General features: G+C 51.1%; 1 long non-coding RNA gene across 1 annotated transcript; it reads right to left on the bottom strand.

Annotated features, from left to right (window-relative positions):
- Positions 1-7,396: 7,396 nt before the first annotated feature.
- On the bottom strand, positions 7,397-21,598 carry LOC125921481 (uncharacterized). The gene is made up of 3 exons (XR_007457444.1): positions 21,238-21,598; positions 12,399-12,547; positions 7,397-10,671 (listed from the first exon to the last, which is right to left on the bottom strand). It is a non-coding gene; the product is annotated as an uncharacterized LOC125921481 (long non-coding RNA).
- Between the last annotated feature and the right edge of the window lie 3,833 nt (positions 21,599-25,431).

Here is a 25,431-nt window from a genome sequence, read left to right as displayed (position 1 = left end):
TGAGCATCAGGTGATGGACCAGAAAGGTATGGCCTGGGTTTTTGAAACACTGCATCAACCCTGGACTCCCCACCTCCAGGCTTCTTGTGATGGGTGATAATTCCGCTGTAACAGTTCTGGTTAGACAAGTTATGAATGCTTTTGGCTGCTAGTAACGGAATTTGGGTCTCTTCCCTAAGTCCTAGGTCACTCCTACCACTCCACAGAGAGAAACAGGGACGTCTTCACAAAGACACTCTCTTCCCCAGCTGATGATGTCTACTTGGAGGTAGTGTCTGAATGTTTGGTGGCTCTGGGAGGAGGGACACTGGATGTCTTTTACGGGATGGAGGAGGTGTTAAGGCACTCATGAGACAGCGAGTCAGGTGTCCCTCAAAACGCCTACCATGTGCTGGCCATTGTGCCAGGTCCTGGGGAGGCCAAGAACAAATTCGACCCTGGCCCTAGGCGCCTGAAGCTTACTGCTTGGTAGAGAGGATATTGCAAAATCATAGTTGATTCTTTGCTAAATTAGAGTATAAAGGGTTTTGAAGTAGGAGGTACCATGTTTGTAACGGGGTAACCTGATCTGGTCAGCTCAAGGAAGGCAGCCCGGAAGCGATTTTCTGTGTCCCTAAGCTTGGCAAGATGCATCCAAGATTCCTGGGCTTGTCCACATCAGCCTCTGGCCACAATGCCCACGGAAGGCATTCTTCCCCTTGGCAAGTGCCCTGGCCTGTGGGCCTCATCACCCTTATCGGTAAGATGAGGGCACCGGACTTGATGAACCTTGAGTTTCCCAGCGCTTAAAGGCCATTTGAATTCAGCTGGGAGGAAGCCACTCATGTGAGCAGCACAGGGGGGCTGGGGTGCAGGAGCTGGGGGCCAGTAGAAGGGCCCTTTACTCCTCAGCCTTGGCAAAGGTGGCTCCCACATTTGCTCATCCAACACGTACTGAATACCTAGTGTGTGCCAGGACCTGTTCTGGGTGCTGGGGATCAACGAACAAAGCAGACAGTGATCACTGCCCTCAGGGGGTTATAGTGGGAGATCAGATCACAGGTAAATTATGTCAGAATCCGAAGGTGATCTGGCTTTGGAGACAAGGCTGAACAGGGTAGGAAGACAGGAGGGAAGGACTGTGCTGTGGCCAGTGGCACATATTCTATGGGAAATTCAGGGGAGGGAGGGAGTCAAGCTGTCACCTGGGGAAAGAGAATAGTCTGTAGGGAAGGGAGCCTAAGCAAGCCCTACGGGCGGGCAGTAAGCAGAACTGCAGGATGGTAGGGGAGGGGTGGGCTGGGGAGAGGAGGCAGATTCCAGGTGGCCCTGGGCACTGAAGGTCAGAACTCAGTGATTGATTTGTTTCAAAAGGATTGCAGGTCAGCCCTCGCCGATTCCATTTACTCTGAGTCAGAAATCAAGGGGCTCAATGGTGGGGAGACCTGGTGACCCATGAGGTAAGCTGTATGCATCGATGTGGTCTCAGACCTGTGCCTGTCAAAAAAGTCTGAGCAATGAAGCATGTATTTTTTTAATGCTTATTTTTGAGAGAGAAACAGAGCACAAGTGGAGGGGGGGGGAGGGAGAGAGAGAGAGAGAGAGGGAATTCGAAGCAGACTCCAGGCTCTGAGCTGTGAGCACAGAGCCCAGCAAGGGGTTTGAACCCATGATTGTGAGATCACGACCTGAGCTGAAGTCAGAGCCTTAACTGACTGAGCCACCCAGGTGCCCCAGCATGTATTTACTTTTAATTCATTCTGATGTACTGATAAATGTGTAGGACTTTTGTAATAACTAAAAAAATAAAAAATAAAAATCATTAAAAAAATAAGTGGTTATCTCTGGGGATGAGAAGGGACTTTCATATTCTATTCCATACATCTGTAATACTTCTGATTTTGAATGGTTTGTTCCTGGAACAGTGTTTCCTTTTTTCTGTTATTTGTTTTGTGCCTCTAAACATTGAAGAGTATTCCCCCAGGCGATGTACAAGAAGAAACAGTACAGGCAGAGACAGAAGAGAATTAAGTGAGTTTCACAAAAAGTCAATTACACACACACACTTCTTCCACTTGAGTCAGGCCTGAAGGAACAAGCTTGGAGGTCTGCCCCAGGAGGGCACGGTTTTTTTTCCCCCAACTTCCAGTGCCTTCTCTCCCCAAGCTCCAGTGTTTCAAGCTGAAGACAGCTAGAACGTTTGGAAGGCAGTCAGTCCCACGTTGCAGCCTGCGGTGGGGTAGAGGGGAGGAGGGGGCCCATTAGCAGGGTCAGAAGAAGACACCTTCAGAGCCTGACTCTTCACTCAACAGCTGGGAGAACTGGCAAACTTCTTGACCTTTCCAAGCCTGCTCCTCACCTGAGAAACAGGAATGACACTACTGCTTCCCTTCCTGGAGCTGCCCTGTACCCAACTGAGAGGACACACGCCAGCCCCCACCCCACCAAGGCAGTAAATACCAGCAGAGGAGCGGGTCAGGGTCTTTGTTCTGGAGCAGAAAGGCCTGTGGCTCTGGAAATACAGGGCTGGGCTGTGCCTAATGCAGGTTACTTGACCTTGAACCTCCACTTTCCCAACTATAAAAAACAGAATCACAACGCTGCAAAGTGTAAACCTTCCACTTGGGTTCTGTCTGGGAGAGTCTTCCTGAAATCCCAGCAAAGGCGTCCACACAGCTTTCCTGCAGACAGGCTGACTGCAGTACGTGGGAACCTTTGCCTTGTTACACAATGAACGGAAACCTTCAAATCACTGTTATCTTTTTTTTTTAAGCCACTGCCATGGGGCCAGTACCTACCAAAAGACAGATACACGGGGTGCAAGTGTCCTTGGCCATGGCTTGCACAAGGCCTACATAAAACACCATCCATGGGGCCTAAGGTAAACATCTAGTGATGACTATAAGCAAGACAAGACAAGCGAATCTACTCTCGTCAAAAACAAAACAAGGTAAAAGAGGAACAAATTTATTTGAAACGACTGCCCGGAGGGTTTTGTCTTCACAGCATGACATTTTGGAGTCAGGGGTTCCCCAAGTTAGCTGCCAATCATAAATGGCTCTTCACTGCTCAGACACAGGGTGCTGAGCTGCATGGCTAGTCTTTCCTGGTCCCAGCTGTTCTTAATGGAGGTGGCAAATCAAAAGCAGGTCTGACCATGGGTCTAGGGACACCCTGGGTTCCAACGTCTGCTCTAGCAGGCATATACCTCTTACTCCTGGGGAGATGGGGAGGGGGGGCAGGCTGCTTCACCTCCCGTTGCCTCCAGTTCTCCTGAAAATGGGGTGGTGTGAGCTCGGATTAAAGAAATATAAAGCCTTTAAAATTTGCCCTACACTGTGTTAAGAATTTAATAATCATGGAAAAAAACCCAAAACACAAGCCTTTAAATCAGTGGCAAATACGTTACCTTTCAATGTCCCTGCTGGGAGAAAGCAAAGGACGTTCTGGGCATGTTAATTACGATGAAGAAGGGAAGGGTCAGATTTCCAGAGTCCAGAACACCTGAGGATTCACTTTTAAAAATCAGAAAAGTGGGTTTAAAACACATTATTTGACGTATAGTCAATGCCCTATTTTTCACACTGCTGTGGATGGCGGGCAAGGGCACTCCATTACTGTGCCCTTTTCTCATTTGGTACTGAAAGTGGGGTGTCCCCCCGTCTTTCACTGTGTTTTAGTGGTTCTCAAACTTGAGGCACTTCAGAATCCCATAAAGGCTGGTTCACATGCCGATGGCTGGGCCTCAGCCCAGAGTTTCCGATTCAGCAGGGCTGGGGGGGGGGGGGGGTACATGAAGAATTTTCAGGTCAAGTTCCCAGGTGAAGCTGATGCTGGTGACATTTTGAGAACCACTGTTTTACTTGATACTAAGTATTTACCCGGAAAATGTCCTTTCTGAACCTGGCTTTCCCCAGAGGCACGGACCGGGGTCAGCAGAGTGGATGTCAAAGTGCATATCAGACAAGTTCCCTGCAGCTCCCAAGCTTCTGGTGGTCTGCAGAGGGGCCCCTTGAGAGAGTCCCCACGGGAATGTGGTAGCAGCAAACGCGGGACCCCCAAGGTAGTTACAAAGGTTCTGAACTCAGAGCTTCGGGTGATGTAGATCACTTAACCAAGGTTTCAGAAGAGGGTGGGGGAATGGACATTCTAGTTTCTTTTTTAATTTCTTAAAAATTTTATTTTTGAGAGCGAGCGAGCGAACAGGGGAGGGGTAGAGAGAGAGGGAGACACAGAATCCGAACAGGCTCCAGGCTCCGAGCTGTCGGCACAGAGCCCGACGCGGGGCTCGAACTCACAGACCGCGAGATCGTGACCTGAGCCGAAGTCGGACCCTTAACAGATTGAGCCACCCAGGTGTCCTCTTGTTTCTTTCCGGTGGCACAGTCAGGTAGCATCCAGTGTGCTTCAGTGGAGGGTCTGGGATGTTCGGCATGATGGGGAGGCTGTTCTCAGTGAGGCCGCGTGCATTTTGGAAGAGGAGCCATACTGCGGACAGAGGAGTGCAGACCAGGCATAGGGCTTTGCCTGGCGCTAAGCACTGGGCAGACCAGCCGAGGGTCGTACCCCCTAGGCCGGCTCTCAGAAGCACGCAGTTCTCAGAGCACATCCATTTGCCTTTGCAGCCTCTGACCTCCGAGGGTAACTGTGCAAACCTCAGATGAATTCACCAGCTTCACAACAAAATTAAGTCGAACTTCCTCTGTCTTCAACAGTTTTCTCTCTCTGGACTTGACCCCATTTCTTATTTTATTAGGTTTTTAATCAGGTTCCACTCTGAAGTGCTTTTAACAAGGTTAGGATCTAACCTTTTAGAAAGGCATAAACAGGGAGAATACTGCCTGGTCTACCTGACTAAGGACACCAGGGTGGAAGATCTGAGAATGGAGACGGCTTTGCTCGGTCCCTGGGAGCAAGCCCTAGGGACTTCCCTGTTCAGCCCTGTCCCCTTCGTTCTGGCTCCCGAGTAGCACGAAGCAGTGGCTCACGGTGTGGACCGTGGGGCCAGACTGCAAGCGTTTGAAGAGCAGTGCTACCAATTGCCAGCAGCATGGACGGTGTGGTCTCGGGACCCAGCTACTAAAACGCTTATGTCACCTGCCCGTTACGAGGAAACCGAGGCAACGAGGAAACCGAGGCAACGAGGAAACGGCTAGCTGTACACAAAGTGCTCAGAACAGTGCCTGACACACTGACTCGACTCTGTAAGTGCCTGCTACCGTGATTTCAACGTCACTGAAGGGCAAAGACAGACCCGGGGCTCCAGTGGGCGAGAGAGAGAGAGAGAGAACGTAACCTTGAAGGACCCTCACATTTACTGAACAAATAGATCGCTGAGCTACTACTCCATGCTGGACCTGGAGCTGCGCTGGAGGCGCAGGGGTGAATGAAGCGGAATGTCCCTGTCCTCAAGGAGCAGGGGAAGACGCACCCTCAGCGGAGAGTCCCAGGAATGGATGCACGATGGCCGCGTGAGAGGAGCGTTCTGAAAAGGCAGAATTCAGCCTGCTGGGTGCATCCGGCCTCCAGGCTGCGGCGCTGGCCCACAGGAAGCCAGGCTCTGTCTGAAACCCGCAGGAGAGTCAGACATCAGTTAGTTACAGGGAGGCTGGTGAGGGCTGGGAGCATTGCGGCCAGAGCTGAGCTGCACAAGGGCCCTGGGCCTGAGGCCCCACATGCCGCTCATGGGGTCTAACTACCTACCGTCAGAGTGAGGCCAACTCTTGAAGGAGTTTCAGGCAGGGTGGAGGGATTCACATGACGCAGGCATGCATCCCGAAGAGGGCATTCTGGCTGCGACTGCAGAAGAGATGGGGTTGGATGGAGGCTGGAAAGGGTGTGGGGAGACAAAGGGGTGGTTGGGGCTCTGGAGGGCCCCCTGCAGGGCCCGTTAACACACTGTCCTTGCCCCAAGATCGTGATGCAAAGGGTGGGCGGTGGGGCCCAGGGCTCGGCCTTTGCCGCCTGCTGACGGTGCCACTGTGGCCCACGCCGTGAGTGGCGCCGGCCTGGGTTCTCCGGGTGGTAGGGGACTGGGAAGTGGGTGGCTTGTCAGAGACTTGCAGCTGATACGTTTTGAGGAGAAGGCAGGCAGACCTATCTGAACAACTGGGACTCTTTTAACTCTACAACACTGTCCCAAGCATGACTGAGTATGGACTTCAGAGATACCACAGCAGTTGGGGATGGGTGAGGGGGAGAACTTAGCTGAGGCAGTGGACTCAGCTTCCGGGACTCCGAGGTGCCAGAGACCCAGGGCTGCTCTGCCCGACCCGGGCTCTACGTAACCTTGTCCTGGGTCGTCCTTCCACGGGGCTGGTTTCGTCCGGCCCTCTGCTTCCCAGGGGACAGCGGCACAACACTGCGGTCACACAGAGCCTGGGTTGAGCGGAGCGGCTGTGGACACTCTCCCTGTCCCACAGAAAGCCAGAGAGATAGACTTCTTCCTTTACTTAGTCCTTAGCACTTCGGAAAGGACACCGGCCAACCCAGCCACTCCATCTCTAAACTTGCCCCCTTGGTGCTGAAATACGGTGGCGTCACATGTAAGGTTTACGTTAGGCACAGAAACACATGGACTCTGGAGACCTCCATTGGTTTCCAGCTCTGCCAGGTCCCTACCTGTGAGGTCCGTGGAAAGAGAGCCCACCTGTCAGTGCAGGTGACAGGTCACATTACCAGCATGGGAGTGTCAGACAAGTCTACACTCCAGGAAGGGTCCTCTTGTGCTTGGCTGTCATCCAGCCAAGCTGGGGACACACGCCCGATGGAGAGCCGTGGCACTCTTGCACTCAGACCAAGGCATTTACACTCCGGGGACCTGGGGCCATCTACAACATAGATGTGCTCCCCATCTGTGCGGCTGCAAGAGGCCTCGGTCTCCCCAGGAGTCTCCCCCGGGGCCACCATCTGTAACTAGGGGTCCCCTCCCCTCCACCTTGCCCTTTTCAAAGCCACCACCCCCACGTATCAAACCCGAGACCCGCGTTCACCCCGTGTGTTCCCGGCACCCAGCAGGAAGCGCTCAGTTGAGGGGCGCTCAAGCCCCCCGAGGGGCCAGAACGCCGTCTCACAGTGGGAAGCCCGCAGCACGGTCTTCTCTGTGGACGCTAATGCCGGGAGGGGGGCTGCTTCCTTACCAGTGGAGGGGGACACTCGTGCTGGGGGGCAAACAGCCCCGGGCACCTGTTTGCGGTGGAGTCCACGCTGCGCACAGGAAGAGCCACAGCCGCGTGCAAGCTGGGCTTCCAGAGGCCCTGGGCGTGCCCCGGGATGAGCCGCCGCAGGGTCCTGGCGGCCGGTGCCTGTGGTGGGGTGTGACCCTGGTGTTGTGAAGTAGCCGTTCTCTGAGTGGCAACGGCCTGATTCACAACACCAGCTGCCCCACCGCACCGTGCCGGGAGGTCACTGGGGCCGCTGGCGGTGGTGCGGTCGCGTCCTCGGTGCTGCTGGCACGGGGGGAGGGGACAGAGAGCAGCCGTGGGTTAGACGCGAACGCGAGCAGTGTCGACATCTCATCTCCCTCTACCCTCGTCCCCTGGGCGTTCCCTGTTTGCCACGTCCTCGGCCAGCCCTCCCATCCCCCGGAGTCATGGGTGGCGTCGGGGGCTCCAAGGAGCCCGGGGCCCCTGGACGCAGACGTACCTGCGCATCGGTGCTTCTCTGGGGGGGCCCTCCTGCCTTCAGCAAGTCCTCGGTGGGAAATACAGCCCCCCAGAGCTTGCGCATCCCCGCCCTGGGAGGTGGCTCGGTAACCAGATATTCCTAAGCCAAAGTGGTGAGCCAAGATTCTTCCTCACTGAAACTTACGTGGCAGGAAGGCAGGGACCCCCAGTCGCTCTGCTGCCACACGCGGAAACCACACTCGCCTCGTGTTCTAAGTAGCGACTCTGCCAAGACCCCCTACCTCCGCCCCTTCCATCTGTCCGTCCTCAGACCCCGAAGGCTGTGTGGAGCCGCTCCCTCGTTTACTGAGGGTGACCAGGCTCAGAATGGAATCCAGCGACGGAGAGTCTTTCCGAGTCATCCTCCAAAGGGGGGAGACACATTCCAAGCACAAAGTAGGGGTGATCGCTGAAGATCTGAGGCTGTCACGCAAACCAACAAAAGCCGTGAGACTGACCGAAAGGAAATCGGGTGGTCGGTGTGAACCCCGATGAGCCGTCACTGTGCTCTGCCTTTCCACCAGCAGGTGACCCGCCGGGCTGCTCGGCAATCAGATTCAGCGGGTAGACACGGAGGAGCGTGTCAGCAGTGAAATGACTTTGGAATTCTCGTTTTGGTGTTCGCCTAGGTTTTTATCAGCATTAGGAAATTATGCAACATAAACTGACATGAAAATAGCATTTGAAGCTGAATCCCTATTTCCAGGTGTCGATAAACACTTTTAAATGAATAGCTTCTTTGGCCAAAAATGGCTCCTGCCTGCTGCATGGTTCTTAGTTAGTTACCCGATCAAGAAAAATGTTTTCCACTTTCTGCCATCTATCTTGGAACCTGCTTTATTTTAAGGACGCAAAGTTGGCAAGTTCCTAGCACTGGATGTGGCACAGAAGTTCTACCAAAGTTCTTGCCAGAGTTGGGGGAGGCAGAAAGTTTGATAATTCATCAGCCACAGTGGTGCCGTGTAAACCACTTGGCTTTGGAGTTCAGAAACATCTGAATTTTTATGTCTACTATTGAAGAATCCTGGCTGGGACAGTAGGCCATGATGTCTACACTCGGGCCTCTATGGGCCACAGCACTGCTAAGCTGAGTGTCTACCGTGCATGGGCTGCCCGTGCCAGGCCCCAGGGTGTGTGTTCAGACTGTCCCTTCCTATTTGTGTTCCCAGGGCCGGTTGCAGAACCTTCTGGGCCTCAGTTTTAGTATCCACCGAACAGAGTAGTAAGATTGGAAAACCTTGCATACGGCAAACACCTGATATACATGTGTATTCGATAAGTGTTGGCACCAAGTTATGTGGCTGGCTTGCTGAGCTTTGGGTAGAGAGACATCCCAAAATTTTTCTGTCTAGTGGATTGTCTTAAAGGCTAACAATCACCCACTCTGAGAATGAGCAAGTTCTAGAAAGTGAGATTAGTTCCTTGTAAAAATAAAGCAGGGGGACTGTTAATTGCCAGTGCTGAGTGGCCAGAAACTTCAGCAAAGTTAGTGCCCTTTTTTGGCCAAGACTGTGTACGTGGGAAGGTGGTACTGGTACCAAGTTCCTAAAACTGAAACCTGCACAGATTCCTATGAGGGCAAAACATCACGAACCTGGGGACTGGTATTCCTACATCTGAGGGGCAAAAGGAGACTGGGGAATAGGGGAGAAGCTGAGGCCATGAACACAGCTGTCCATAGCCACCTCTTCTTGGTTCTGTCTACAACTCACCAGTGCTCAGGGTGCCAAAGAGAGATAAAAAATGATTGTCTAAAAAAGTAACTTCAGGGGCGCCTGGGTGGCTCAGTCGGTTAAGCGTCCGACTTCGGCTCGGGTCATGATCTCACGGTCCGTGAGTTCGAGCCCCGCGTCGGGCTCTGTGCTGACAGCTCAGAGCCTGGAGCCTGCTTCAGATTCTGTGCCTCCCTCTCTCTCTGACCCTCCCCCGTTCATGCTCTGTCTCTGTCTCAAAAATAAATAAACATTAAAAAAAAATTAACAAAAAGTAACTTCAAATGCTTGTAAGGAGTGGGCACTGTGCAAAGCAGGCCTGGCCCTCTTTTTTTTCCCCTTATCCTTCACTTCCCTCCTCCTCTCCCTCTCGGTTTTTCTAACTTCTCAAATATGCCATATTCTTCCCTACCACAGGGCCTTTACACAAGCTGCTTCCTTCACCTAGAATCCTCCCTCTCCATTTTGTGTAGTTTAATACCAAGTCCTCCTTCAGACTTCAACTCCAAAGTCACCTCCTGGACTGACTCCCATCCCCCAGACCAGACTGGACTCCTCACGACATGCTTCCCAGGCATCTGAGACTCTTCCTTCAAGGCACCTGTTATACAGTGTGCATGACGTCTCTTCCACTCAACTCTAAGCTTGCCATTGGGTCCCCAGCATTGGCCACATGGGGGATGCTGGATTAATACTGGCTGGGTGAATGTATGATTTAAAGGAAGATTCTCGTAGTCCAGTGACTCTACTGCAACCTTGTAGATGAATCTGTGACATGAATCAAAACGGCACCAAGGACCTGAGGGGCATACACGGTGCTATTTGTAACGAATGATTTTATATGAATAGATGACTGCGGGACCTAACTCAGCTCCCTGCCTTTAGGCTAACCCCACCCTCATCTACAGGGCATCAGAAGGATTCTCCCAGAGGGTCTGTCTAATCTGGCTGAACCTCTCCAAGGCTCCTTTTGTGCCCCTGATAGAGTCTCAGATCCTAATGCACTTCCCTGCTTGACCCCCGCCCCCCACTTACGGAGCAGGAGTGCCCACAATACACCACGTGGGCATGCTTCCGTGGACTGAATGCCCCTAACCCTTTCTACCCAGTGCACCCCTCTTCCTGCAGTCGGGCTCCAGGGTCAGCCCTCAAGAAGGTCCTCTGGCCCCTTTGCAAGCTCTTGACCTGGTGGCATCTAGGATTTTTGTACCTTTTGCGTCCAGTGTTGTTCCAGGCTTCAGTCCTGTTTTAGGAGACAGTGGTCCCAAGGGCAGCGGCCATTGTGGAGTCACCGGTAGCTGGGATCTGCACGGCACCTGAAACACAAGAGCTTTCAGCTTAGATGTGCTCTCAATCGGCAACAAAGTCCTGCAAAGCTGGGGGGCTGCGGACACCAGTGGGTTAACGATTTGTCCTCACTGCTCCCCATGAATCATCAGCGTCCAGAGAGCCCAATATTTTGCCATCGAATGGCATTTCTTCATCTCCACAGCCGCCCTGTACCCCCAGCGCAGACCCCTGCCCTCTCACCAGGACACAACACACACACATCCAACTGTCCCTTTGTGAGTCACTCTTCACTCTGCAGCCTGAGTGATCCTTTTAAAATATGAATCAGAGCGTGTCCCTGCGTTGCTTCAAACACTCGCTCCCTTCCCATCAAACCCAGAATAAAATCCAAATTCCCCGCGAAATCCCACAGGTGCTGGTGACTCAGCTCCCTCCCTGTGCCTGTCCACCGTCACCTCCCCTCCTCATGGACTTAGCTGCACTCCCTCTCTCAGATCTTGGAACACAAAGATAGACCATATGGTGCCTTCTGAAATTAAAGAAGCAGGCCTTTCCTGTAGATGGAGCATTTTGTGGGCTCAAGAAGGCACCTCTTTCCCTGGGCAGACACAGAACTATAACAGGGCATGTGACCCGGTGAGTGGTTTTGGTCTTCACGCAACCCCACCTGCCAGAGGGCTGGGGGCTCTAGCGTCATCCAGCCACACTGGAATGGCAAAGCTGGAACCTACCCTGTCCTCTCCCACCTCAGGGCCTTCCTCCCAACTTTTGCCTCCCTAAGGACCTCAACTACCCCAGGAGCATTTTTCAGGGAATGTAAGATTTCTGGTGTTCCAAAATCCTGCATCGATTTTAACCAAAACCTTTTATCTCGTTATTTTCTACATTGGCCTGCTTATGATCACTACACACTTGATGGGGTCAAGCCAGCTAATTGTTTAGTCTTGTTTTGTTTTTTTTAAGTCACAAAATGGCCACTCGGTGCTGGCAATCCCAAGTACATGGCATTTATCTAAGCTGTATAACATCAGAGGTCTCAAATCAACAAACTGTTTTGCCGCCTGGTACTTCTGGGAAAAGATGACAGCAACAGGAACACAGGGGGTTCCCTCATCCACCACCTCCCAGGTTGAACAAGAGTCAACACAAACTCGTTCAGCCTCGGACACCAGCCCTCAGTCTGGCTGGCTCCGTGGGGGGCTGGAGGGGGGCTCAGGGCTCCAACCCCACTCCAGATCCTACTCCAGTCCGTCTGGGAGCGAAGCTCAGGAATCTACCCCCCCACCCCATCCCAGGGACTCTGATAAGCCAGATTTGGGGACCACTGCTTTAAATCCAGAGCTCTGTTAAACACTGACATTCCCAATGAGCCTCAGAGCAGCAGGAGTCCCATACGGCTTCAGCATCTTCAGAGGCAAATTCCATCTTGCCCACGTGGCGGGTGCTGCTGATGTCCAGCACCACTGCTCCCACGTACAGAATGTCCTAGGCCTGGGGGCTTCCTCGGGTCAGGAGCGGGAACAGGCGTGTGTCAGCTCGGTGTCAGGGAGCGGACATCCTCAGGAGCCCCCACCAGCGGCACAATGGAGTTGGTGGACAATACCTTGCTCTCCTGCCCCATAAAGCAGGACCCTGGTGGACAGCACAAGCCTTATTGGGCCCCTCCCCTCCCACCTCCCCAAATCCAGCTGTGCTTTGGTGTCTGTGTTAAATGCATGTAAGGGCACCCACGTGCTGAACAGGTGTATCTTACCACGTTCCCATGGTCACTTTCAGCAGGGCGGGCCCAAGGTGAGGGGAACGAGTCACCTGCTCTCAGATGCTGACCCCACTCTTGCAGGAGCAGGACTGTGAGCGCCTCCCGAAATTTTGCATCCTGGGCCTTCTCATTCGCTCACCGTTCTGATGTGCAGGGAGTGAGAATACACAAATCAGGCAAAACAACCCACTCCAAGTAGGTGTTTATTCTAGAGTGTGTCGTACTTACGTTTCTTCATCGCTTTTTCATAGACACTAACCCTCTAAAAGGAAGACCCTTTGGCCCCAAAGCTCCAAGGTATTAGGATCATTCTGCACAGTAAGTAGTCACAGATACTGTTATAAGCATTTAAGACAGCATGTCTACTCTAGGACAATGGCAAAAATAAACCTGAATGCAACCTGGGAATTCTGCTTGCTTTAGCCCATCTTGGCTGATGCCGTCCAGGTGGACTTCAAAATACAAACTCCTGGTCAAGGAGGGCTGCCTGGCCTGCGGAGCACAGCCCCGGAGTTTATTAGCACAGTTAATATTGCATGCAAATAGATTTCCCCGCTTCTGTCATGCCAGTCCATTAATTCAGCCCCTTGTCTGCTACATCTTTATCCTTGGCAGGTTAATCCTGCCAAATGCCTTTGCTGGAGCACATGTCACGCTGTGCCTATGTCCAACAATGCAATTTTGCTAATCCTGTTGTCTCAGCTTTGTGGCCCTGTCTGGCCAATCCAATGGTGGAAAAAGTGCATATGAGGTTTTTTTTGCCAAGATCTTTCTCCTACTCTGGCACCCGCCCCTTCCTCTTCCTCTTCTTTATTAATTTTTTAAATTTAAATATGGTTTCAATTAAATGGTTTGAAAGTCAACCACAGTGTTTGGACAGCTGCCATTGCCAATGTCATTCAGCAAGAATGCCGAGGCTCTCAGCGGGCCTCCAGACTCCTTCCAGTAGCTTCGCCCGGCTGCCAGCCGAACGTGGTAATGGGAAGGGTTAAACAGGAAAATCTGCGAAGCGTCTCTTCTTTCTCCTAGGTTCTCCAAGGCCTGAAGATGACTGAATGGAGCAAATACATCTCGCCCACCATCTTAACGATGCCAACCTCGTTACGTCGTAACGGGATCGTTAACATGGATTATTAGAACAGGTGCACCCCTTCCTGCAACCACCTTTGTCTGCTAGGCACCTGACATGGGGACAGCACCTCCAGGCCCCACAGTGGACCGCTCCTCCTGTCCATGGCCTGGTGGGGTTAAGAACATGGGCTTTATAGTCAGATCTGCCCAGGTTCAAATACCAACCGGTCTACTTTCTACCTCTGCAGCAACTAAGGCACATGGTATCACCTCTCTGGACTCACGTGTCCTCATCTGTAGAATGGGCATGACCGCAGCACCCAAAAGATAGAACTGCTGTGAAGATTCAGTGACTTAATATACGTTGATCACAATGAATGAGGCTGGCACACACATACATGTAAGTTTATCTTAGCACAGATTTGAAATTTGTCAAAATGGACTGCCACCTGCAGCTTACTATAGTACGTATCCAAAGTGCATGGTCGAATTCCGCACGGGCATGTTTTTTAGGGTCTCCAGATGTAAATTCCACTCTCTGGCCTGCTAATGACAGAAATCTGGCTCTACGGAGACCTTTGTAAAGTGCCCCTACCACTGCTCTCTGTGTTATCCCTGGCCGCTGTGGCAGGTGTGAACCGTGTTCCAGGTGGATGAACAAGGGTCTGTGGTGAGATTCCCAGTGACTCAGTCCTGGCTCTGCTCCCACCTGACCCTGGGCGAGGCGTGCAACCTCTGAGACCCTTCCGCCACAAACGGGAGTGTCGGTTCTACAGTGCAGGGTTATTGTGAGGGTTACGGTCAAAAGCACAGGCGAGCCAGTCGGCAAGCTGCTCAACACGAGCTCAGGGCCCTCCTCATGGCTGGTAAACCACAGACCACCCTGGCTCGTTTCTTTTCCCGAACGCCCTCAGCTGCAGAGTCCCTTCTGCGTAAGTGTGCACTTAGCCTTCTGGTCTGAGCCCTAAGACTTATGAGTGGGTTTTCTTTCTTCATTTACTTTTACTTATCTGATGAAAAAATGCTTTTATCACATAGGTAGGTACCCCTAAGAGAGAGAGAGAGAGAGACAAAGAGAAAGAGAGAGAGAGAGAGAGAGAGAGAGAAAGGATTCCCCTAAACAGTTTAAGGCCGTTATAGAAAATACATACATTTCCTCAAGGTGTTTTGCTTTATCTAATGATCCAAATTCAATGGCCATAGGGTGTTTAAAATGCTCTTCAAAGATTAAAAATAATTCATTAAGTCCAGCTGGTACACATATGAGGAGACTGGCATTTTCACTTACTGTTTTGTAGAGTGTTAACTGCCTTCTTCCTTGAAAATAATTTAGCAATATAAAACAAAAGTCCTTAAAGGAAGTAGAATTGACTTGGTAATTCCTCTCATAGGATTTTATTCAAAGGAAAGAATAAGTATGCAAAGATGTTTAAGCACACTAACTGCAGAGTTACTGAGAGCAAAAAGGAGAAAAATCTAAATGTCCCAAAGTTGTCGGTTGAATAACTATGCAGCAATTTAAAATGAGGACAGTGGGGTGTCTGAGTGGCTCAGTTGGTTAAACATCTGACTCTTAATTTTGGCTCAGGTCATGATCTCAGTCACAGTTTGTAGGTTCAAGCCCTGCATCGGGCTCTGCTCTGAAAACGCAGAGCCTGCTTGAGATCCCCCCCGCCCCGCCCCTCTCCCATGCGCGCTCTCTCACTCTCTCTCTCTCAAAATAAGTAAACTTAAAAAGCAGGGGCGCCTGGGTGGCGCAGTCGGTTAAGCGTCCGACTTCAGCCAGGTCACGATCTCGCAGTCTGTGAGTTCGAGCCCCGCGTCAGGCTCTGGGCTGATGGCTCCGAGCCTGGAGCCTGCTTCCGATTCTGTGTCTCCCTCTCTCTCTGCCCCTCCCCCGTTCATGCTCTGTCTCTCTCTGTCCCAAAAATAAATAAAAAAACGTTGAAAAAAAAAAAAAAAAAGTAAACCGAGGAAAGGATACGTATATTAAAGCGTGTGGGGAAAAGGCAGTTCCACGTGTGCTGCCCTGTGCGTAGGAACGAGTGGTGTTTGAATGACGGTGTGTATGTGTAGGTTTCAAACTGCCCCTGTGTTTGGACAAAGCTGATGTGCACTCTGATGTGAGCACTTAGACCCTTGCATGGTAACCTGGAGAGCAGAGGGCTAACCCTGTTTGGTCCTGATGCATCAAGACAGGGTTTTGCTCTTGATGTAAGGAGAGGATTTTGCTACCGAGAAGAGCTACACGCCTCCCTTGGCAACGAGGCCCCAACCACCACCTATTCTTCCCAGATCCTGCTGGATCTTCTAGTAAATTAAGTCCAGTCATTAGCGGAGGACTTACTGTGTACCCACGACCAGACGTGACACTTCACATTCATTATCTGGTTGAGGTGACAGAGTACTGTTTCGCCAATTTCCTACTTTAAGAAAACGGAGAAATAAAAGTACTAAATTATTAAAATATAGTAAAATGGAGACTTGGAAGCCACAACTAACTTACCCAGCAAGTGGCCGCACAGCCCTGGTTTGAGCCCAGAGCTGCTGGCTCTCGGGGCCCTTAGGCTACAAAATACATCTCTGGCACAATCCCAATTCTTCTGCTGGCATCTGAGTCAAGGTAGACCTCCTGAATTCGCAACTCTCTTTCGCATTTATTTGTTCCAAGTTACAGCTATGCCAAATGCAGTGTTTTTCCTTTTCATTTCAGTCGTTCACAAATCCTATACTTAAGTTTCAAGGGGGGTGAGGAGAATATGGCACAAATCCCCCACACAACCCCAAGACTCTTTTTCTGCAAAAATTAGGAAATTCTAGCATCCAGCACGCTCCAGTGATTCATTAGAAAAACCCTATACACCTCAAGTCGACCGCACAGATCTCAATCCGGTGTTCGTTTGCCAATCTCTTGAATGGGTTTGTAACACTTCACGTGATTGAAACATGATAGAATCGTGCCATTTGCAGAATGAGCAGTTGTGACTCTGGCCTCCGTGGCTCCGACGAGGCCACTGAGGCACAGCCGTGTGTCGCCTTGGCGAGAACTCCTGCTGAGCGGGCAGTCCGCGGAGCCCGGGTCTCGAGAGAGTCACGCTTGCCCAGCAGAATGCAAACGTCCTCGAGCTCTGCTTACTGCACAAAAGGCAGCACCGGCTTCCTGTTACGTTTCCTCTGGCAGGATCGATCCCACATCCCAGCCAGACCTGGGGCCCCCGCTGGCGATTAACCTCACAGAGGCGAAGCTCCTCCTGGCACTGGGCTGCTGTAGCTGAGTGCAGGTAGGGGGTGAGGGGCTGGAATAAAGGCTGGGAGCAGAATTAGAAGCACATGACGTGTCTGAGGAGGCCGCTCCCTGCATGTGCTGCAGGAAGCTTTTTTTCGTGGTGGAATCACTGCCAGAAAATTCACTTTTGCCATGCGTGCTACTTAGCATCATGGAGGGAGTTGATGATTTCTTCTTTTCTACGGTGAGAATAGCTAGTGGTGCTTCCCTGCCCCCCCCCTTCCTTTTTAGCTAAGTGAAAGTTGGCTGCATCCAGGATCTCTGGTGGCTCTAGGGATGTACTCAGCACTCACTTCCTCCTGTCAGAGGGATAGAGACTGCTCAGGTTTCTCTACTCTAGAAGATTTAACTGACAATCACACGATTTAAAGAGGCCTGTTTTTGACTCTGCTCTCGGGACTCTGCTTTTGTAATTCTTCACTGAATTTGAAGATGCTTGAAGGCCGCTGGCATTTTTTTTTTTTCTAAGTTGGGGTGATCTCATTTACTAGGTTTGTCTCAGAGGGGTGTGAGAGGATGTGATCCAGGGAGGTGAAAGTCCACATGCATTCAGCAGAGGTGGATGCGACTTCCCTGAGACACTAAGAGTTTCCAAAAGGGTTGTCAGCTCCTTGTCTTTCCTAAACGATGCAGCTTGTAACTATTTTAGAGTCCAAGCAAAAGGCAGAAAACCCTTGCTTTAAAGAATCCCTCTACACAGAAGCCTCTGCTGATACAAAAACCACCTAAGGAGTGACTTCAAGAGAAGAAGGAAGTTTCTTCCTTAAAAGGAAGTTTCCTCCATACCTTAAAGACCACGTTCGCGGCACATTTCATTTTCGGGCCATGCCCGTTGTATAAAGAGAAGTCCATCTGCATTTATCTCTGAAAAGGGATTTCTTTTGAAAAAGGACCTCCCTCCCCGGCAAGCCCCGAAGACATATTGACAACAGGAGGATTAAGACACAACGACAATAGGGGGATTATTTCCTAACCTGGTGTGTGACAAACGCCTATTAATAAACGAACAAGCCGGTCCTGTCTCCGTTTTCTCTCAAACACAAAGCCCCATCGCCCAGTGACCAGAGCCAAGGCGTGCACGGAGTTGCTGAGCTCTCTCCCCGTCCTGCCGCTGGCCCAGGACCCGGCAGAGGCCCCCCCCCCCCCGCCTGCCTGAGCACCCCCGGCCCCGACGGAGGTGGCCGTGCAGAGGGCCGGCCCTGTCACCCCTGGCAGGTGGGTGCTCTCCGCTCCTGTCTGTCCCTCCTGCTGTCTTGCCTCCTGTCATTTCTGTTGCAGGCGACGATGTTTCTTGCCGGACAAAATATATGTTGGAGAAGCTTGACCAAGCAGCTTTTTCTCAAGGAAAAACAGAAGCTGTTGTCTGAAAACCCCGACCGGCGCGTTGAGGCTTCAAAGGCCTGGCTGGGCAGCTCTGGTTCTCAGCAGAGACCTACGTGTTTCGGGAAGTCCTGCTCCCTCCCACAATTCCTGGCCTCTGTCACACCGGCTTTGCATTCTCTTCTCTCCAGGACGTCTCCCAAGAGACGATCTCTGAGAAAATGCAGCAACTGACACAGTCTTGGAGGAAGAGAATGTCTTAATGAAAGGAGGCTTAACCCAGGAGCAAGGGGAGGTTCTGCTGGACGGAACGAGCTACCTGTACACGAGCACCAAACGCTCCGGAGAAGATAACGGCAACCGGCTTGGGAGAGTGATGAGTCACCACCCGTCCTGCGTGCGCAGCCCTCAGGAGGGGACATACTGGCACACACAGCACACCTGGGCTCGCCCACCTGCGATGGCCACTGCAGCGTCACGCGCACAGTCTGTTAGGAGACCAGCCAGCCGCCATTTAGAGATCACTAGCAAACTCGAAGGACAAATCACAAGTCTGAATCTTTCTGTGGTTACTAACAGCTTCCGGGGGCTGGGAGCAGTCGCCTCCTGGAGGGTCCACTCCCCCAGATTCCAGGCCTAGGCACATCACTGGCATGACTTTTGTAGTGTGCCATTATCGGAGTAGCTCAGGGACCCACCGCTGTTAGCCCCGGGGAGGAGCCCCAGATCAGCTGGATTTGGGAATTCCTGTGGAACTCTGGGCCCTGGTGCCACACCTCTGAGTCCTGGGGGCAGGGACAGCTTTCTTGCAAGTGAAGGGGCTCACACGCCTGGGGTAGGGGCTTACTCAGAGGAATGGGAAGGTGGGACGGACCAAGGCAGAGGGTAGAATTCAGGGGGGTCCGTGCAACTTCCTTGGGAACACCATTTAAAAAAATTCTTTGTATAATGATTTACGGATGAAACTGAATGAGGAATACTTAGACAAATATCCCGGAAACTTCAAATAAAGCACTTCTGAAACCCTAGGTATCTTAGTGTACGTAGTTAAAGATACTGTGAGAAGAGGTCCATCCAGGACATGGGAAGATCAAGAGCCCCTACCCCTGTGGATGTGGATGTGGATGCCGTGGAAAGGTGGACGTCAGCACGGATACAAAGATGCAGCCCAACCCTCACAGCTGTGGCCCCATCTGACCTCACTGCATCCAACAGCCTTATGTCCACATGCTTTCACACCCTGTGCCTCAGTTAAAAAAAATTTTTTTTAATGTCTATTTATTTTTGAGAGAGAGAAAGAGAGTGAGAGAGTGCATGAACAGGGTAGGGACAGAGAGAGAGAGAGAGTGACAGAATTCAAAGCAGGCTCCAGCCTCTCAGCTGTCAGCACAGAGCCCAGCACGGGGCTCGAACCCAAGAACCGTGGGATCATGACCTGAGCGGAAGTCAGACGCTTAACCAACTGAGCCACCCAGGTGCACCCCCCGCTAAAAAGTTTTTTTTTGATGTTTATTTTTGAAGGAGAGAGACAGTGTGTGAGCAGGGGAGGGGCACAGGGAGAGGGAGACACAAAATTCGAAGCAGGCTCCAGGCTCTGAGCGGTCAGCACAGAGACCAACGTGGGGCTCGAACTCACCAACTGCGAGATCATGACCTGAGCTGAAATCGGATGCTCAACCATCTGAGCCATCCGGGAGCCCCTGTGCCTCAGTCTGCTTACCGCTAACATGGGAATAACAATACTCTTGAGCCCCCAAATTGGACATCATGTGTCTTGCCCACAGCCAGGCTGCAGCCAATGCAGAACGCCTCGTCATAAGGCACAAAATAAATCCTGCTGACCTGTAGGTACTGCTGAGCTTCTCCATCCTTATTCTGGACACAACACAGGATGTCCAGCTTCCTTCATTCTACAAAAAATTCCAGAAAATTGTCACCCTCATACTCACTCAACTACAGACTTAGCAAAGGTAACGTTCGGACTCAGCTGAATTTCACGGGGGCTGGCTTTCTTTACACCAAAGGAGGCCCACCTTATCATTCATTTGCTGTCTTAAGTCTGGGCTGGAAAATTTGGAGAGGGATGGTGGGCACGACTGGCAGGGAATTCTCCCCTGCACTCGCGTATTTTTTAAGACACACTGACAGGGTGCAGCTAACATCACAACACCTTCAAGTGCCTCTTAGCTCTCATTTGACGCAATGCTTCTAGAGGCATGCTTTGATGGGTCTTTCAAGCCTGGATGGCAAGAGGATGAAGAGTTTCCTGTTTCAAGGCCCAGGCACTTTCCTCCTTCCCTCCTCCCCTCACCCCCAATTCTCATTCTTAGAAAGACAACAAAATAAAAACCAGGTAGGGTGACAACACAATACTCTTTAGACAAAGCACGAAGCCCACAACCTAGCTGATGCCATTCCTCTGTCCCCTCACTCTCAGAGGCAACAGTCTGGGGGCAGAGGAGGAGAGGGGAGGGCTTTCAAGGAAAGCTGAAGAGAAAGGGCTGGAAAGAGAAGAGCCTCTGCAAAGCTTGTCTTCTCGGTCAAAGATCCACCCTGACTTCTGCTCCTCTTGTCCTCAAAAGCACCATAATGGATCGCAGTTTGTCCTCACGTTGCCGATAGGGAAAACTGAGATAGTGGGTCTTAAAGCAAACTTTTCTGGGAGCAGCCTATTTATCTTTACAAAAATTGCAGGTTGGTAGGGGCTAGACGTACTTTGTGAACACTCTTAACTTGACTCTGAAGCAAAATTTGCTTCGTACTCAATGCTTTTTATTTCCTTTACACCTACAATGGTTTCAGACCAGCAAGGTGAAGGGGTAATGAAAAATGGCAGCTTGTCCACTGGCAAACATTTCCAAACACCACCTCTGTTACCTTTTCCAGTTTTTAGAACCATGGGCAGCTTATGGAGGTGTAGGAGACAATGGGGGAGCCCTGGAGTCAGAAGGTGAGGGTTACCATCACTTACTGCTGTATGACCCTGGGGCACTCACTCATCTATCCCAAGCTCCAGCTGCATCACGAAGAACACGGAACTGGATTATTATAATTGAACAAGACAAGATGTCCACGTGAGGCTTTGCCATTTACGAAATCCAGCCCCCTCGGCCCCCACCAATGCCTAAGTACATTTAACTGTAAAACACTGCTCACCTTTCGTGGTTGCATCTGAGTGTCTGACCACGGAGTACTCATCAAGTAGAGGGCAGTGTGGCTGCAGTTCAGAGGGGACTCCCACAGAGAGCCTGGATACCTGGGACGGAAGGGTAAAGGTCAATGAGACAGATTGCGAACGACTGGCTGACAGTTTCCTCGTCGGAAATAGGAACTAGAATAAAATAGGAACTAGAATAACACTTCTCCTCCTTGGCTTTAAGAAGGAATAAAAGGGGGGCGCCGGGGTAGCTCAGTCGGTTGAGCGTCCGACTTCGGCTCAGGTCACGATCTCACGGTTCGTGAGTTCGAGCCCCGCATCGGGCTCTGGGCTGATGGCTCAGAGCCTGGAGCCTGCTTCCGACTGTGTCTCCCTCTCTCTCTGCTCCTCCCCCATTCATGCTCTGTCTCTCTCTGTCTCAAAAATAAATAAACATTAAAAAAAAAAAAAAAAAGAAGGAATAAAAGGTAATCCACAGGCTCAATAAATATTCACAGCCATCATCATCACCATCATTGGCAACTCATCAATATGCACCCTAAGATCACAGAAATAACCCAAATGCCACAGTGGGGAGGTCCTACAGAGCTCTGTCTTAGGGAGCCCTGGAGGAGTGATGCACACTTTGGAACGTTCCTTCTAAATAACGCCCCTGGACTCAGAGTTCATTAAGCCAAAGGATAATAAGCATGTTGGTCGAACCCATTATGTTCTTGGAAGTGTTTTTCTCCAATATCAAACATTAGGAAGAAAAATTAAAAAGGGTCAAAGTAGAGGCATCCAGTTGATTCATAGCCAAGGTGGGCAACACGGTGTTCAGGTGTTTCTAGTGTCAGATCACAGAAAAATAATGGAGAAAGGAATTGATGTTGGTAGGAGAGCTGGACAGCAATATTGAGAAAACACTCTGATGCGCATGAGGTAACTGTGCCCTTGTCCCTGGAGGTTAAGTGCTGTCCTTCGTTTCTGCCACACACTGACCCCACCATCCCCACTGAAATCAGGGGCAGGGTCCCCACCAGCATGCCTAACCTACAGAGCTGGCCACCACACAGCTCTCCCAGGCAGTGCGTGCTGCCTCCCTACCATATTTCTCACGGCCTCAGCAGAGGGTCCCCTGAGCCTACTCTGGGGATGGTGAGGAAGTGGGTGTGGGGGGCACACGTGATAAGTCTACTCCAACCTCCCAGCCTTCCTAAGCCTTCGGTTCCTCCCTTCTGCATTATGCTAGGGAAGTTCCAGAACCTTACTGAATATAGAACCATTGAGTCCAACTTACAGCCAGTCAGCAAAGAAATCTTTTAGAGCCACGTCCAACTGCTTGAGCTAAAACACATAAATTCAGAATTTCTCTATTCTACCCTCCTTAGCCTAACACCCTTAGAATCCATTCGTGGACATTTCTCAGGCTTTCATCAAAATATAATTTAGCAAAATCTTACAATCCTTTTGGAGGAATGTCCCTCCTGGGCTCTCCCCACTCCTGGGCCTTGGGGACCCGATGCCACTCTGCCCACCGCATGGAGGTGTGGTCTTGGCTGAGGCAGGGCTCCCGGACCCCACCTCTTTCTGCTTCCCTAGTTACCTCCAGTGTTTTCCACTTGTGGAGACTGTTCTTTAGGAAGCAAAATTTGCTGACTGAGGTGCTCAGTTCTATGTTGGTGTTTTGCCAGGGATTTCACTTTGATTGTAGAATTAAAGAGTCCTTCTGATCATGAAAGGGTCTCAGAGGAATGAGCCTGAGGAAATGCCCTGGAGTTCTCTGGCCTGATAGTCCTGCTTTTCAGAATTTCCTCTCAAACTGTCTTTTGCAGCCTGGGCCTCGATAGTCACCTCCCAGCACCATACACTCCCCCCTCTCTCTTCCCTCCCAATGTCAAAACATCGTGAACTGTTATCAAAAAACAGACCGATTTCAGGTCTGCTGAGGAGGGACAGAGATGTCTGGGCAAGCTGGCACAGCTTCTGGAATGCCACCTTTTCCCAAGCCTGACTGCTGGGTGGTCCAGGCGCCCTCCGCACCTCTCCAAGACCCCTGGGGAGGAAGGTGTCATGGCCCCAGTTTTTTGTGTGAGGAAACGGAGACGTGGCCTCACCTGTGTGCTCCCCCACATCTATATGTGCCCCAGGTGACTGAGAGGGGAGAGAATAATGCATTCCTCTGGATCCTGGAGGGGAGTGAGGTGAGGAGGGAGAAGGGGCTCTGGGTCAGGCACGAGGGAGAACCTGGGCTCTGGCCACAGACCTCCAAACCCCCACATTGCCAGAAGGCTGCACCCTTCCTTCTCTGGACGATTGGCGATGTGCCTACTCTCCACGGCTTTGCCAAATTCCCTGGATGCAGAAGGGAGACCGACTTGGGCCATTCCCTTTATTTCTGCTTTAGAAGCACCTCCTTAAACTTCAGTTTTGAAAAGCCTGGAATTGGCAGTGAAATGAGCCTTTCAGATTATCTAAGAATTTAAAAACTTAACTGCTTCTGAAATGCACTTGAGAAAGTACAGGCTTCCTACAGGCAAAGCAATCCTCTATGTAGACTCAGCTTTCGGACATCACGCGTGACACTTCCAGACTAGTTACTGACCCAAAGGAAACAAGGTTAAAACTTTCAGCACCAGTATATAAGTATAGTGAGAGTGACTTAGCAAGTAAGCTCAATTCTGAGTTATATTGGGAGACTTTCTGAAAAATAAGGCTTTGGTAAGACAGCTGGGACCTGCGGTCAGACGGAGGCTTGATTCCTTTCTCTTGGGAAAGTCGTGTGGGCTCAGTCTCTTCAGGGTAAAATGGGAAAGGTGACCCCCCCCCCCCCGCCAGAGTTTCATTGCGGGTCCGATCCAGACACGCACAGGGTGTAAACACTACTGGCTCACAGTGAAAACGGTTGAGCCCGACACATCTGGTTTTATTTTCCTTGCCCTTGGGACTCACCTAGGTCACAGGAAGAGAATCTTGTTTCCACATGTCCCAAGCATTCCCGCACGAGTTCCTTTCTGATTCAGCGAGTGTCTTTCTGAGTCTAAGAAGACTGGGTTGGGCACTACCAGATTTGGTAACCAGTGATTTCAAAACAAAAACAAAACAAAAACAAGCACAGACCATGTAAGCACCAAAGTCGAGTTAATCAGCTGGCCTCTGCTACCTTGAAGGGAAAACCAATTTAACCCGCTAGACTTTGAACAGGGACACTTCCTTCACAATCACTGCTGGACAGAAAGAAGTGTCGTTACCTACACAACCAGAAAACCAGCCAGCAACCTTCAGTTAAAGCTCCTCTTCTGAACAATGAGGGGGTAGGTAGTGAAACCAAATCCTCCCAATCGAGCTGAAGAAAGGATCTTCGTGAGGAAGATGAGGACCCAAGTCCCTGGGGGACAGAACTCCGCTGGTGCTCGTTTTTGTCCTGCTCTTCAAATTCACCTCACACCGGGGCTTCAGGATGCAAAGCTGCAAGGGCAGCGATGTGCAGGGAGAAATGAGAGAACAGGACTCAGCCTGTGGGTTCTGCGGTGTCTGGTTTCTGTCAGGACAGAACCGAGGAGGAAGGGGACCGACTCAGGTACAACTGTCGAGACCTGCGGGAAAGACGTCAGCCGGACCAGAGGCTTGGCCCCAGCAATGCAGCTGCCCCCTTCCTTCCCACGGAAACAGAATCTGCCTGACGAAGCATCTGGAATGCACACAACTCCTCCTCTGAGCCGACTCAGCTCTGGAAATCATCTTTGATGCTTTGAGCCTCATTAACAACAAAGGGTCACCTTATCTTGGCCTGATTTTGTCTTTGGTTCACTTTCAATTTGGGTTGTCATGAACCGAATCAGTCAGAAAGGGATTATGGAAGAATCTTCCCTGTCCCTCCTCTCTCCACACACAGACAGCCCCCCCCCCCACCCTGTCCCCCATTCCTCAGTCCTTGCTGCTGTGACTAAATCTATAAGCGCACAAGTGCCATTAACTGACATTCATCAAAACATTCTCCATTGTTCGCAGACATGAGCGGCCAAGAGGTGGAAATTACTTGGCATTTCATTTTAATCTGTATTGAAGACTTGCCTGACAAAACATATTAAGTGTAAGAATTGCCAGCTTGGGAATGAAGCTATGTTTATGGCTCACCCCGTATTTTTCTTTCCTAAAGGAAAGGAAATGACACTTCCCCATCCCTCCCAACCTTCTGCGGCTCACCGGCCCCC

This window comes from Panthera uncia, chromosome C2 (genome assembly GCF_023721935.1).
Source record: "Panthera uncia isolate 11264 chromosome C2, Puncia_PCG_1.0, whole genome shotgun sequence".
NCBI classification, from domain to species: domain Eukaryota; kingdom Metazoa; phylum Chordata; class Mammalia; order Carnivora; family Felidae; genus Panthera; species Panthera uncia.
The sequence above is the reverse complement of the archived record's forward strand: the minus strand, read 5'-3'. Positions and strand labels throughout refer to the sequence as shown.